A 14,494-nucleotide genomic window follows, 5' to 3' on the forward strand; every position below is an offset into this window, starting at 1 on the left:
CATGCTAATCGCACACAGAACGGTGAGATTGTCTTAGTATCTAAACTCAAATAGTCATCTAGTGAATATTGATCAGTGGAATATGTCACTTCTACTACAAAGCCAACTTTTTCACTTGGTGTCACTACCTTCTTTGGTTGTTGAAGCTGTGAGTGCATAATTCTAACCACTTATACAAAGAATGCCTTCACAAAGGCGTAGAAGCACCAAAAATATTCTCAAAATCAGATTTCACATACCCCTCCAAAGTGAAAACCATGTTTCTCTTAGAAGGAAAAAAACGTAAACTATCATGCCAATTCTGCTCTAGCATGCCCTCATCAAAATAGAAACTCTTTAATGCTTTGATAGCTGATGGATCATCAATGCATATATGAACCGTTTTTGAGTTTGAAAAACCCTGTAGAAGTAATGAAAATGGTTCTTGCAAAATTGGTGAATCATCATCCAATGGTACAATCCTCCTGACTCCTAATTTGTGTCTCCCTGTATTGGGAATGGTGACCCACTTGTGTAAAGAAAGTGAAAAAGAACACTTGTTAATCTCGGAATGACATTTATCTTCCACTTTGTGCACTTCCTACCAACCTAATTAATGCATTTTAGAAACTCCCATGTTGTTTGGATGGTGTTGAAAACAACTTGACACTTTGCTTGGCTTCATCTATGGTCTTTCCACTAAGAACCTTCTCGATATAGCTAGCTAGAGGCTGATATCATCCTCTAAATGTCTCAAACAGGCTAGCCAAATATCCATGAATGTGTGTGTATAATTTTTTACATGCTCATTGTTTTTCCACCCTGCTCATCATACATGAATCATTTTTGAGGCCAAGCAAAGTGTTAGGTTTTTCTCAACATTATCCAAACAGCATGGGAGTTTCTATAATGCATCGATCATGTTGGCAATTGGAGCACAAAGTGGCAAGGTCAATGTCATTATGACATTGACAAGTGTTCTTTTTCACCTTTTTTACACAGGTGGGTCCTCATTCCCAGTACAAGGAGAACATGAGATGCAAATTATTGAATGCGAGATCAAAAGGATTGTGCCATTGGATGAGGATTCCTCAATTTTGCAAGAACCATTTGCATTACTTCTACTAGGTTTTTAAACTCATCTATGGTCTTTCAACTAAGGACCTCCTCAATACATCTAATCAGAGGCCAATATCGTCCTCTAAATGTCTCAAACAGGCATACTCCTCATTACAAATATCCATGAATGTGTGCAGATAATTTCTGGCACGCGCACTTATTTTCCACCCCCAAAATGCAGTAAAGGTTAGTGGTCCTTGATTTACTTTTAAAATTCCCGACATCAATGATTCCATATGTGTTATGAGGCCCATACCTAGTGAGAACACAACCTCTCCTAGGATTGTGCATCTATAACACTTTGAAATCAGAAGAGAACATGGTCCTTGTAACATTCCCATGATTTTAATGTGATGAGAGCATGTTTACCCAATGTTGAAACAACGATTGTGCTTCATCCAAGACTGTAATGAATTTCTTTCTTTCGCATGAATTTCAACAAAGTCCTCATTTGTGTAGCAATACAAAATTGGTATTTAAGCACAAATAAAGTGCAAGCGGCATGTCATGTGCTATTGTGTTGGTTTCACACACAAGTAGGCATGGTGGAGAATCTTCCCCCGCAAGTTTACGACACTAGGACTCTTTTTTATGTGTGAGTTGGTTTCTAGGGTTTACAACACTAGGACTCTTTTTTGTGTGTGAGTTTGGTTTCTAGGGTTTTCCCATGTCTCAAGTGGTTATCATGAGTGGCATCTATCAGATGACTCACACTTAGGAACCTCTCAAGACACATTGTAGAGATGGACATAGTTTCTGCATAGTCTTCCGCTCTTGGGTCATCTGCAAGTACTTTGCCATTCTAGGCTTAGTTTGCATGTGTACACCCCTTGTTGTGTCAATCTGTCAAGGAATTTAAATGTGACCATGTTTCCAAAATTTTGACCAGCTACCCACTCCCCTGATTTTGGTGAAAAAATCGCACATTTTCTACATGTATTCGTGTCTCATCATTTGCTGCCTAGTTTTGTAAGGTTGGAGATTGGTGCATTGTTTTTGCACTCTTGTGAGTTTCATTTTGGTCACCAAAGTAAAAACTTTCCCTCTTTGAATGATGGTCAAGGTCTTGGAATGGATCGTCCATGATGGAGTTTTACTCACTTTGTGTGTTTCACCACTTGCCTTGTACACTCTCATGCTTTTAAGGCTTGTTTAGACTATGTGAGGTTTTGAGGTTTTTGTCTATCCGTTCTTAGCCTCAATGAGCTAAAGTAGATTCAACAAGCTTCTACTAGTCTTGCATCAACCTCACAATCTATTACGAGTGCTCTTCTCAATGCAAGAGCACATGAAAATGATTGGCAAGTAACAAAAAACAAGCTAGCTGACAAGCACAACAAAAATCTTAATGGCCTATCTTTAACACCTAATCGGAACTCGGTCTCAAGTCTTAATAAAATTAGTCCCAATTGCCATAAATAAAATTTGGCATAAGAGTCAAGAGTTGGGATTTCCAATGCCAAAACCTGCATGGATATTAGTCCCAACGCTTCAAGTCATATCCGCTTCATGAAAATAGTCTGCCTATACATATTTTCTTTTTTTCTCTGTTTTGGTATGAATTTATATCAAGATGGAGAGTTGAACATTTGTAATTGTGTTGCTCATTCTAGTTGAGATGAGCATAAGAGTTGAAATCTAAGTCTAAGATAAATATCCAACACTGTCGTTCAATTCTGCTAGCATGTCTACTTGCGCCAATGCTTCTGAGATGCTCAACTCGCCTTTAAAACTAATAAATCTGAAGAGTTTTATGCAAGGTAAAAGGTGGTAGATTACATAATAAAAAATTGGACCAAACCAAAGATCAAACACTTAGAATAGATAAATAGTTTTTTTAAAAACTTAGATAAATAGAATAGGTTGATAAAGATAAAATGTAAAAAAATAGTAAAATAGCTTATCAACGTAGATATATAGATGCTACATACCCTCCTTTGTTTCTTCCTGGATTGGAATGAGCAAGCGCGCAGGGCTTGGTCAGCATAGTCAGAGCCCCTCCCCACTTCAATCGATGTGGATGTAGAGTAGCCCCCAAACAAAGACCTGCGAGGCTTCGCACACAAACTCTTAACTTGAGCGGTGCAGCTTCTTGGCTGCTCTAATCTATGTAGCACTCTTGATGTAATAAGAAGAGGAAGACTTTGTCGAGGTGCTTTTTTTCCAGTAGAAGATGTAGAAGGGATAGGCAAACAGGGCAAGGACAAAGATGGAGAAGATGGCTCTCGGTCCAATTCCAAGCTTTGCTAAAGATCTCATTCTGGTTTGAGCTACCTATGTACTGAACAAGTCTGGGCCCTGAAGCATCGAAGTACATGATCCTTGCAGGTAGCACCACTACCTTGGGTGGAATTTTACACATTCAATGACACCTTCGTGACCCTATTGGCACTCGCCCCCTCCTTAACGCTCACACTCACCCTGCCCGCACCAAGGACAATGTTGGACTTCAACGTATACGTTTTCTTTTGTATTAGTGTGTGTGTATTGTGAGGTGTAACCTATTTTTTTATTTATTTCTGCCCTCGCATGCGGCCAGTCCGCCGGATGCGGAGTTAGTATCACTCGTGAGGTTAATGCACATAACTAAACAAAAGTAGGTGGGAAAATGCCTAGAAGCTCAAAAGGAAAATCCAAATAGCCAAAAGTTTGAAAATTGCAATCTTTGGAACTTGGTTCAAAAGTTTAACAGTTATTCAAATTCTGAAGTCAACTTGAACACTATATTTGGCACATGTCTCAAGGTCTCAAAAGAAGTGTCCTCACCAATTTTGAGCCACAAAGGAGAACTTTGTTGCTCATCCGATCTCAACGGCAAAGGAAATTCAAGGGCTTCCAAGAGACCATTAAATGCTATGTCTTGGAAGTATACTCAACAATTTTGGGGTCCAAAGAAAGCGAACAGCATTCAATCCCAAAGGATCAAAAACACTTTAGACAAACGTGGACGGTGGATTATGAGATGAAAGCACAAACCCTTGATGTCAAAAACCGTGAGGGTTGGCAGTTGTGGAACTCTACTTCTATGGATTTACTTGCTGCACCTACTTCTCGAAACACCCAATCAAACATGTCTATTTGCATAACATATGATATTTAATGCATTATTATGTGTATGCATATAGGGTGGGTGTCCCACCCTTGGACACATGCATTGAGCACGCTTTATGGTTTTTCACCCGTTGTGCAAATACAATTACATGTCTCAACCATCCAAGCTTCAAAAAAAGAATAAACATGAAGGTACTTTTTTCCACTAGGTTTTTTTCTTTTATCATACCATAAAAACTTTTTTAAACGTTTATTTCAATAATAGGAGAGAATCTTCAAGATTATGATACACCTAGAAAGGGGGATGACATTCCCAATGGTCTTTCAAAGATATGATCCACTAGACAAGGGGGTTTCCATAATAGAAAAGAATTGATAGCTATACACAGGACGGGGGTGGGTGTTACACCTATCATTTGACGGTATAATCATGACATAACAGGGGATGCAATCCTACCTACCAATGGCTTGAGGAATCTCAACAAGAATTAACACTATATGTCACAAACAAGAAAACTACAAAGTCAAAAAGATTCTATATCGCATCCATGCCATCAACAATCCTAAAACTCAAAGCCAATCAACTTCATCCAACTCAACACCTAACACCCACATGGGCGTGTCCAAGGATAGACACCCATTAGACAAGGGAGAGTTGTGCAACCTAGGGTTACACAGGCCCAATTAGGGTTTCCAAAGACAATGGTCAACTATGGTCTAGGTTATGCAATTGGTCAAAGATGGTCAACAAGTGATCTAAGCTAAGTCAAATTGGTCAGAGAAAGATATACATGCCTAATGGTGTCATTCGAAGTTGTGAAAACATCAAGTTGCATAGAGTTTAAAGCTATGGAGTAGCAAGAAGAGAAGACAAAGAAAAGTACAACTCAATGCTCCATTTTTGGATGTAGCTCTCATTAACGGGTCCTATGGGATTCCAATTTGTAAACCCCTAAACTTAATTTCCATGACTAGCCCTATTAGTAAGCTTTTGGTCACTTTTTTTCCACCCAAATGTGAACCCATGGGTGCAGTATAAAAGCCAAAATGATTAGGTTTTCTTACACTCTTAGCTCACTGTTGATTCTTGCAGTTCTAGAGCTCCTGCACTCTTAGAGAGAGCCTTGGGAGTTGAAGCTTTTATGGAAGCTTGAGCCCGGCCCTTTGAAGGAAGAGCTTCATGTTTTTCTAAACTCTACTTAAATAATGCATATATACTCCTCTTAGCTTCATTATGCTAGAGAGTTGAGCTTTTATCAATTCTCTGTTTTCCACATTGGTCTCCTTCTTCCCTAATTGTGTTGTTAATGCTTATGCTTTGTTTATGATGCTTGCAAATCACTTAAGCTTCTATGCATGTTGTTGAAGCTACCTTTACTTAGTAGGATAGAATAATATTAGAGCAAAGGGGTGAGCTTGCAAGTACACGAGAGCTTAGGCATCTCCTCCAAGGTGTGTGGCAGTACATCACCATAGCTACTTGGAAGGATAGAATGGGGAAGCCCTCATCTAGTCACAACGGTAAGGTAAAAAATGGAGAGAAATAAATATTGAGAGGAGTGCAATTGAAAGATCAAGCAAGCTTGGGTAGAGCTATAGTGAAAAACCCAAAAAGAAACACAAGGTGCCTGAACACTTCAAATGCTACATGGTCCAAGATTTAAAAAAATAGAGTCTTACCAAGCACCGAGCAAGATTTATCGAGCGAACACAAAAATCGAGCGATATACAGGGAAAACACACACACACACACACACACACACACACACACACACACACACACATAGAGAGAGAGAGAGAGCATAGGAGAAGGAATTATTTGTTGCCATTTTTAAGTCGACGGTTTGAACATTGTACTATGGATCTCGTTCCATCCTTTTAGCCTCGACCTCAATGGACACTTGCAAGGCACTTCAATGAAGCAAAAATCAACACATCAAAGATTTTTTTTCCAAAATAATTTCAAACCACATCAATAGTTGGCTAATTGCTATCAAATATTGCAATCAACATACATAGCTTGCAAAAGTAAAATCTAAGTAAGGAGAGGTACTCAAAATATGACATGTCCATGACCAAAAGAAATGGAATGCTCACAAATGATCGAACGGGTTCCTAGTGGGGGGTCTGTTCTCCTCATCCACCATATCTACATAACTCAATGCCTCCTGCCTATCGACCCCTCTAAATTGGGGATGAAGAGGAGGCAACACCAATGTCAAAATCAAAGTGTTGTCACTATCCAATGTTGCACGAGCACATCTTGAAGAGAGACATGCTCTAAGAACATGAGAAATCCCACAACCAAACTCCAAACAAAGACCCTTTGGCCTACACAAAAGCTCCACAAGACTAGCAATGAAAGAAGGGCTACATTGCATGTATCCTCTCCATGCAAGGCCAAAATTCATAGCTGTGTAAGCGAACTCTGGTAAGTAATGTCACATGATGGTATCTGTAGGAGTCATTCCCATAGCATAAAAAAATTGCATGCTCTCATCAAGGTAAAGTGGACCTCGTGCACCATGCCTATGAATGAAGAAAAGCATTGAACTATCACATTACAAAGAAACATGAAAACACTTGAAATGGAATATTTTATTCATTCCATACACAAGGTACTAAAAACAAAATCAACCTTCTGATGATCACCACCAACATCCTGGACAAATTCATAAGGTGAATGATGAATAACAATAACTCCTTGATGATGAACAACCATGCTAGATGCTCTACTCATCTCCTCAATCCGCTAAAGAGTATCACTTACCATAAAGAAAGCAGATTATAAACAAAGTAAACAAAGCAACAACAATTTTAGCTGGCTTAGTATAGAAGACATTTATACCTGCAGTAGATCCCGAAAGAACAAGCTCTCTAGAATCTTCCAATGTATTGTGTGTCAAATGGATGGTAGCTCTGACATGCTCCTTAGTGCAACATGGAGGTTGTGAGGGTGTAGAATGCAAGAATCCTCCAAAAGGAAAGTAAAAAAAAACCAAAATTGGCAATCCACAGATTGAGCCTACCATCCCTCTTGTATCCACCAACATCTATAGACCAAACTCTATCCATACACTCGTGTAGATGCATCCATATTAGTGATTTCACACTCGAACAAAACTCACAAGCAATGGTAATGTAGTCTCCTGGTATAGCTAAAAATCTATGATCTCTCGGTGCCTACAGAACATACTGCTATCTAAGGAAAATAAAACGTACCGAATGATGCAAGCTATGTGTGCCAATAGCGTTTGTCAATTATAAACAACAATGAAATTACTAACCATGGGTTCATTTTCACATCGTAGTCTATTTAAAACTCAATAGCGAGATTGGTAAATCTTTGTGAGTTAAGTTAAGGCAATAATTTTAAAAGTAATACCCAACAAACTTTCAGTTACAAATGTCTTATTTATCCAATTATAATCAAGATAGTGTAGGACAGTGTCCCGAAAGAGTAATTATATGAACATGATACTAAAGATAGAAACTGGATAACAATAATATCAATGCCTCTTTGTAGAAGCAAAGAAAAAATATTAAGTACCATTAGACATTCTTTCATAATTCTCATGGTTCAACTTTGGGACACTGCTGTAAATTGTCCCGCGTGAATGTGGGATAGTTTTGGACAGTGTCCTAAAAGGTTAATTTTATGAAAATGATGCTTAGGATATTTATTGTTTAGCAGTTTCAAGAAAGACGAGATTAATTTTTGAAGGACGTTCCCTTCATTTTTTGAATACATTCCCCTACTCATATCCATTTTGTGACAACACATTATGAAAAAGAGTTTCAATTTACTGTGAACTAGAAGAATCCAATTAACAACTGTTTAAAAAAGTCATAATCAAAGAGAGGATTATATTTCTATGAGGATAAACATATAGCACTAGAACCATATATTCCTTTGACCCTTCATGGCTACCCATATATATATCCCACAAGGGCAAACCATAATAGAACTTATTGGATTGTATGTAGAGAAGGAGCCATACACGTTGCCAAACTTACAATTATCGTGCTCAAGGGAGACATGTTGGGCATCAAAAGCACACTCGTAAGTTTTTGTAGCAAATTATCTTTGGATTTTGCAAAATCCCACCTATATATTTGTTTCGGACAAATATTAATCACTAAGATTTAGCAACCTCATAATGAGACACCGATCATTTACATCACAATTATCAAACTACATTGTCAAACTTCTCAATCCATTGCATTTCCTATCTATCTGGACAAGGCCATTGAGTATACTGCGCCGATGCAAAACCAATTATGGCATGTTTCCAACTGTCCCAAGTGCGCTCCATTTAATGTGCTTGTCATCCCACATCATCAAACTTCCCAATCCATTACGACCATTGAGCACACGTTGGCGCGGAACCAGTTATTGCATGATCCCATTTTACAAAAAAGATTTCTTAATAAATCCAAATAGAGCTAATGGTTTCCCAATTAACATCACATATATTCATTTATCTACCACACCTAAGCCTATCTTCATGCTTTGACAGGCTCACCTCTGCAAAAAAAAAGGAGCATTGAAGTGCGTGAGCTGATTCCGCCAAGCCAAGCTACTACTGGTTTTGCTCCACATCTGTTGTTGTTGTTCCTTCAATGTTTAACTATAGAAAAAATGGGACTGTACCCTAAACTGTACCGCGCCAGCGTGGGAGTAGTTAGGGTAGTGTCCCATGAAAGATGCACCGATGCGCTATCGAGAAGGGCCAAGTCCCACTTGATGCTTAGTTTGCCAAAGGCACTGCTAATTTTTTATTGATGATTTTATGAATGAAAACACTTTCCTTAAACCATACACCTCTATTCTAAATTTGAACGATGGCTCTATGTTGTGTGCATGTTTCCTAATATGGAACCATGAATTGCATGAAGTTTACATTTTCCCAACCCTTCAATGATTTTGCTTATTTGTTTAATACAAAATGTTAATGTCGAGAGCATGTTTTCTGCCCTTAACCCTCCCGCGTCGACGCGGTACTAGTTAGGGGTAGGTCCCGACATTATTATAGGGGCAAGCACACTGCATTTCAACGTCCCTAAAACCCATCCTTCAGCTTGTCCCCAATTGGAGCTGCTGCTGCAGCTTGCACCGAGCAAGTTGTTGTTGAGCAAGTTACACAAGGAGCAGCTGCTCTAGCTCCCCTAAAAGCCGTCCTTCAACTTGTTCCCTTTTAAAGCTGCTGCAGCTTGTGGTCCAAATGAGAAAGACTGGTCACTGGAGAGAGAGAGAGAGAGAGAGAGAGAGAGAGAGAGAGAGAGAGAGAGAGAGAGAGAGAGAGAGAGAGAGAGAGAGGGGGGAGAGAGGGAGAGCACATTTTCTGCCCTTAACCCTCCCGCGTCGACGCGGTACCAGTTAGGGGCAGGTCTCGGAGTTATTAAAGAGAGAATGAGAGAGATGGACATGTGCCCACCTCTGTATCTTGCTTTCCTTTTCCCAACAAGAAAATACTTTTGCGTGCCATCATTCTGATAGGAAATCGGGCCGAGCTGAGGGGAAGCTAAGCCACGGAGTGTTCTCTGCTCTGCATGCCTTACAGTTTTCCACCTCTAGAGCCCTTGCACTTCAGCAGCGGCAGCAAGCTCTGTCATACAAGTCTTGAGAGAGAGAGAGAGAGAGAGAGAGAGAGAGAGAGAGAGAGAGAGAGAGAGAGAGAGAGAGAGAGAGAGAGAGAGAGAGAGTAAAGACCTCCGCCAGTGCAGCTTGTCCATGGCGTGCTTTCTGCTTTTAACACTCCTGCTACTCTGTTCGTGGGTTGTTTGTCGAGCAAGGGAGGAGGGAAGTAGCATTGTTGCGGGAGAGCTTCCAGTGCAACACAGAAATGCAGTTCACAAAGCATCCCCTGATGAGGATTTTCACAACCTGATGGCCAATGAGACCGATTGGGAGATGTTCCCACAGTCAAATTTGGGAAGTCTGTTTTACACCACCACCAGGAGAACTCTGGGAAGTTTTCAAGTGTGTGCGCTATGCACTGGTGGACGCAGAAGGTTTTGCATACCAACTGCTTGTTGCTACACCATAAAATGTGGATCTCCTAACAGGCCATGTCTTGCAACTGCCTGAGTTGTCGCTTGTGACCTGCGTTTATCTTTGCTCACACCTGTTTTCCATGAGGCAAAGAAACAGGTACTCACTTGGCAAAGTACCAACATTGTCTAAAGTCATTGGTGTTGACTTTTTTATTATTCTTCTTACATGTAGCTCTACTTTATAGTAAATTTGTATAGACTTGTTTTTCGATGTCTAGGTAAGGCCAAAAGTGGCCCTTGTTTGGTCATTAGACATCAGCCTCTTTCATGCTTCAAAAAAAAAGAGAGAGAGAGAGAGATAGCCTGCGCACATGCGTACGAGCGACGGTTCCTCCCGGCGAAAAAGCGCTCCATGCCCACCAAAGGCCCATCACACCCCTGCACGCAGCCACCGTGACTCCCACCGGCGCAATCATAACGTGCCTCTGCTCGCCTTAACGATTACCCCGGTGACTCGGCGTTGAGGACCGTTTGCGTGGCGGGAAGAAGCCTTAGTGGCTGCGACAGGAGGACAACACAGCGTTTTTTGTCTTCAGCGTCTTCATACCGGCTGGAGTGCAGCATGTGCGCATACAACCGATAGGTGGTGAAGCCTTCTCCTCAACCGGCCACCCACCGGGACCAAGGCATGTGCGCAGGCTAAGAGAGAAAGGGAAATGAAATGTTATATTAAACGTCTTCAATAGGCCAAAATGACCTATGAGGCCAAAGTGATACAATCTTGGTCGATCTGATACAATGTATGGGTACAAAATAAAAACGAAGTAAAGCTAAAAACTAAAATCATCATCATCATCAATGCCCGAGGATGTCTAGCATTAGGAGTCATTCCAAAAAGAATTGGATCGACTGCCGAAGAGCATCGTCAATGTCCACCTTTGTAAATAGTTGTTCTGGACGTCTCCCATGTCATGCTAGAATAGCCCTAATCCTCTAATTGAGCCTCCCTCTCACTGACGTGGGCCTCTAGCTCTTTTGAGCTCATTGGCTATGTCTACACCTATATGCCCTTGTAGACGTGGGCGTCTAGCTCTTTTTAGCTCATTGGCTATGTCTACACCTGTACCTCTCGTATAGATAGGCTTTGAAGTTTGTTGTAAAGCTTGCTCGTATGATTGCTGAGTCGTTGCTCTAAAGAAGTCAATGATCACCCTCTATGAATGTCTCCCACTATCTGATCTCCTCAAGAAACTCTCCATGTGTCTACGTAGCTCTAGCAAAAACAACCCGAGTCATCTCTGATCGTGATATCTCATGACTCTAGCCAACGGTCCAAAGCGCTCTTTGAATAGACAATGAAGCGGTCTCGCATCTCATAGTATACTAGACAATGACAAATGTGACGTAACTCTGTCTCTGGCTCTATATGACACAACTGGCAAGTCTTGGTCTCTGTTGGTACTCTCCTAAATCTACCAATCTCAATCTCTAATTGATGCAATGATGTGCACAACTGACCAATAGCCCATCATATCCCATAGGATAAATGAGTGTCCATATAGGCCAGTTTGATCACATAGTCATCCTTTTTTAGTTGGAGAAGATGTTCTCTATGAAAAGCCATCTTTTTGCCCAACTACTGCGCCTACCGTATCCAAGTGCTCCTCGTATCTAGCTGAATCAGATCTTGATGTATGAGTCTAGTGATCTCTGTCTGTGTGGGAGATAGAGAGAGTGCACACACACACACACACACACAAACAATTTAAAGCGTATTTAATTTATTTTGTTACCCTGCATGTTTAAGATAAAACATGGTTTTCTCATGCGTGTCTCACGTGCACCCCCAACGTATGTACAAGTGTGACCTCTTTAGCTAGCATGACGACATGAGCTGCTCATCTTGGAAGCTGTAAGCCACAAATTTAAATCTCCATTATAGTGGCAAGATATGTGGGCCTATTAAATAAAAGTTTCAATTGCCAAAGGTTTTGTGTCGTTCTTCTCGTACGTACAAGCATGGCCGTTGTAGTTGGCATGACGATAGGAGCTGCTCATCTTGGAAGCTGTAAGCCATAAATTCAATTCTCCAATAGTGATAAGAAATATGGGCCCATTAAACAGAAGTGCCACAATCGCCAAGGTTTTTTTTGCCACATACCAGAGTTTGTTACTGTCACTACACTTGTTTACAATGTACCACATAGCAAGCATAATGCTTCTGGCTCTCCGAGTCTCTGGCCCAAGAAGAAGGTGCCTCGACCGGTTTGGGCAATTAGACGCACAAACTTTGGTAAAAAAAATGACGTGTTTTGGTGTTCTTTTTGGAGAGAATGTACGTTGTGGTAGGTTCATAAACAATAATTCCGATAATGTGCAAAATGGTGTTTTTGCACCATGCTTTTGGGGAAGCAAAAAATATCGTGTCGTGGGTGCCAAACCAAGAGTAATTGTGGAGGGGTTCCTATGGTTTTACAACAAAATTAACACTTATGCTTTAAATATTGATGAGATGATTATTGGACCCCCTGGACCAACCCCAAGGATGTAGGTTGTGGAAGAGGGAACCTGCCTACTTTCATGGGACGTTGAGATGTTGCAAAAAAATGGATTTGTGCTGCAAGGCGATAATTTGATAGCACAAATGAACGACTATTGGGCAATGTGGAGCACAACTTAGCTCTTTCTGTGCTAAATTCAAAGAAAGAAATCATGCTAGATGGAGTTCAAAATTAAGCAATGACTTCAATGGGAGGATAGCATTGGGTCAAAGCATGCATGCAAAACAAGTGAGAGAGGTTATTTTGGTGCCTAATGTGTCACATGTTTTTAATGTTAATACTCGAGGCTCCATTTAAAAGGGGGTGACACATGTTGTGACGATTGCAAACTTCCCTCGATGTACATGTGAGGATTTCTCTAAAAAGACAACCGGTGCCTCACATGTGTGCCTTGCAAACACACGAACTTGTGTATTTTTGTGTCCTTGGGTTGAACTTTATAGCTCATGAGTTTTAGGCTACACTAACAAAAGTGGAGTTGTTCTAGGCATTGGGTGGGGCCAGAGTTTCAGCATAGCATTAGCTTTACAAGCTAAGGTTTACGTTCCTCTCTGAATTGGCCATTTTTTGGATTCCTTGCAATTGCCATTGAAGGAGGGGTGCCTAGAGTTTTGATAGATTATGTTATTTAATCAAATACAAATTTATATTGTAGCAACAATCACCTTCATGCACTCGAGTTTTCAATCCTCTAAAGATTGACCATTTTGTCATACTGTTGTCTGCACTTGACAGTATGCCAAGGCTTAATAAAAAAACTCAATTTGTGAACATTACAATTCTGTTTACTTTCACTCGAAAAAATGACACGCTCGGTTTTTTTTGCTTGGTGTATGGATTTCCTCAAAAAAATAGTCCTAGAGAAACCCAAGCAAAAGCCACCCAAGCCAAGAAAGTCCTACAACGGTCTCAAGAAAGCCTAACAAATGGATTTGGATGAGCTAGGTCAAGACTAAAATGGTTTGGATAGCCACCGACCTCATAGAAGAAGAGGAAACTCTTCTAATATCTACTCTTAACAAGTATAACATTTCCAATCGACACAACGCGATTGATGGGAATCCTCTAGTTGAGAATAGGTGTCATACGTTAACTAGGGGGGAAGTGAGGATGAACCATGGTGGCTCAATCCACCCTGGCTCATCTCTTGATTGAACAACTGAGAGCATCCTTGACTCACAATGCCTATTCACAACCATACCCCCCACATGATTTAGTGACAAGGCCTCTCAAATTCAAGGAATAGCAGTCCAAATGTCTTCACACATCTCTCCTCTCTTCTACATTCACCTCCCTTATTAATGACCTTTGAAACTTGTTTGAAATGCATTATAGTCCTTTCATTGATACACATACTCCTTTAGCATGTCACTCTGACTCTGCGAGCTCATAAGATTGAAGTGTTTTCTTGGCATGTGAAGCTATCTAAATTTGGTCCCAGGTGGTACATCAATCAATCTCACAAAAGGATGATACGTCTTCTTATTGGTGAACGTGTGTATAGATGCACAATGCACATGTATGCATGCATACACACATGCACATTATTAACAAAAACAACAATAATAATAGATGGTATTACATGTGCTTATGTAGGAAATGTGCTTGGATTTTTCTTTTATAACAAGATATCTATACTAAGGATAATGGGGGAGGGAATCCAGAATTCCCTCCACTGCCACGTGTCAAAAGCTCCTTCAAGCAGCGGGTGTGGCCTGCAGCCCGGGAGCACAGCGACGCAAAGAGGAAGACAGAAAGAGAGAGAGCCCTCCGGCCTTACTAGTAAG

This window comes from Adiantum capillus-veneris, chromosome 2 (assembly GCF_014529385.1).
Source record: "Adiantum capillus-veneris isolate H3 chromosome 2, ASM1452938v2, whole genome shotgun sequence".
NCBI lineage: Eukaryota > Viridiplantae > Streptophyta > Polypodiopsida > Polypodiales > Pteridaceae > Adiantum > Adiantum capillus-veneris.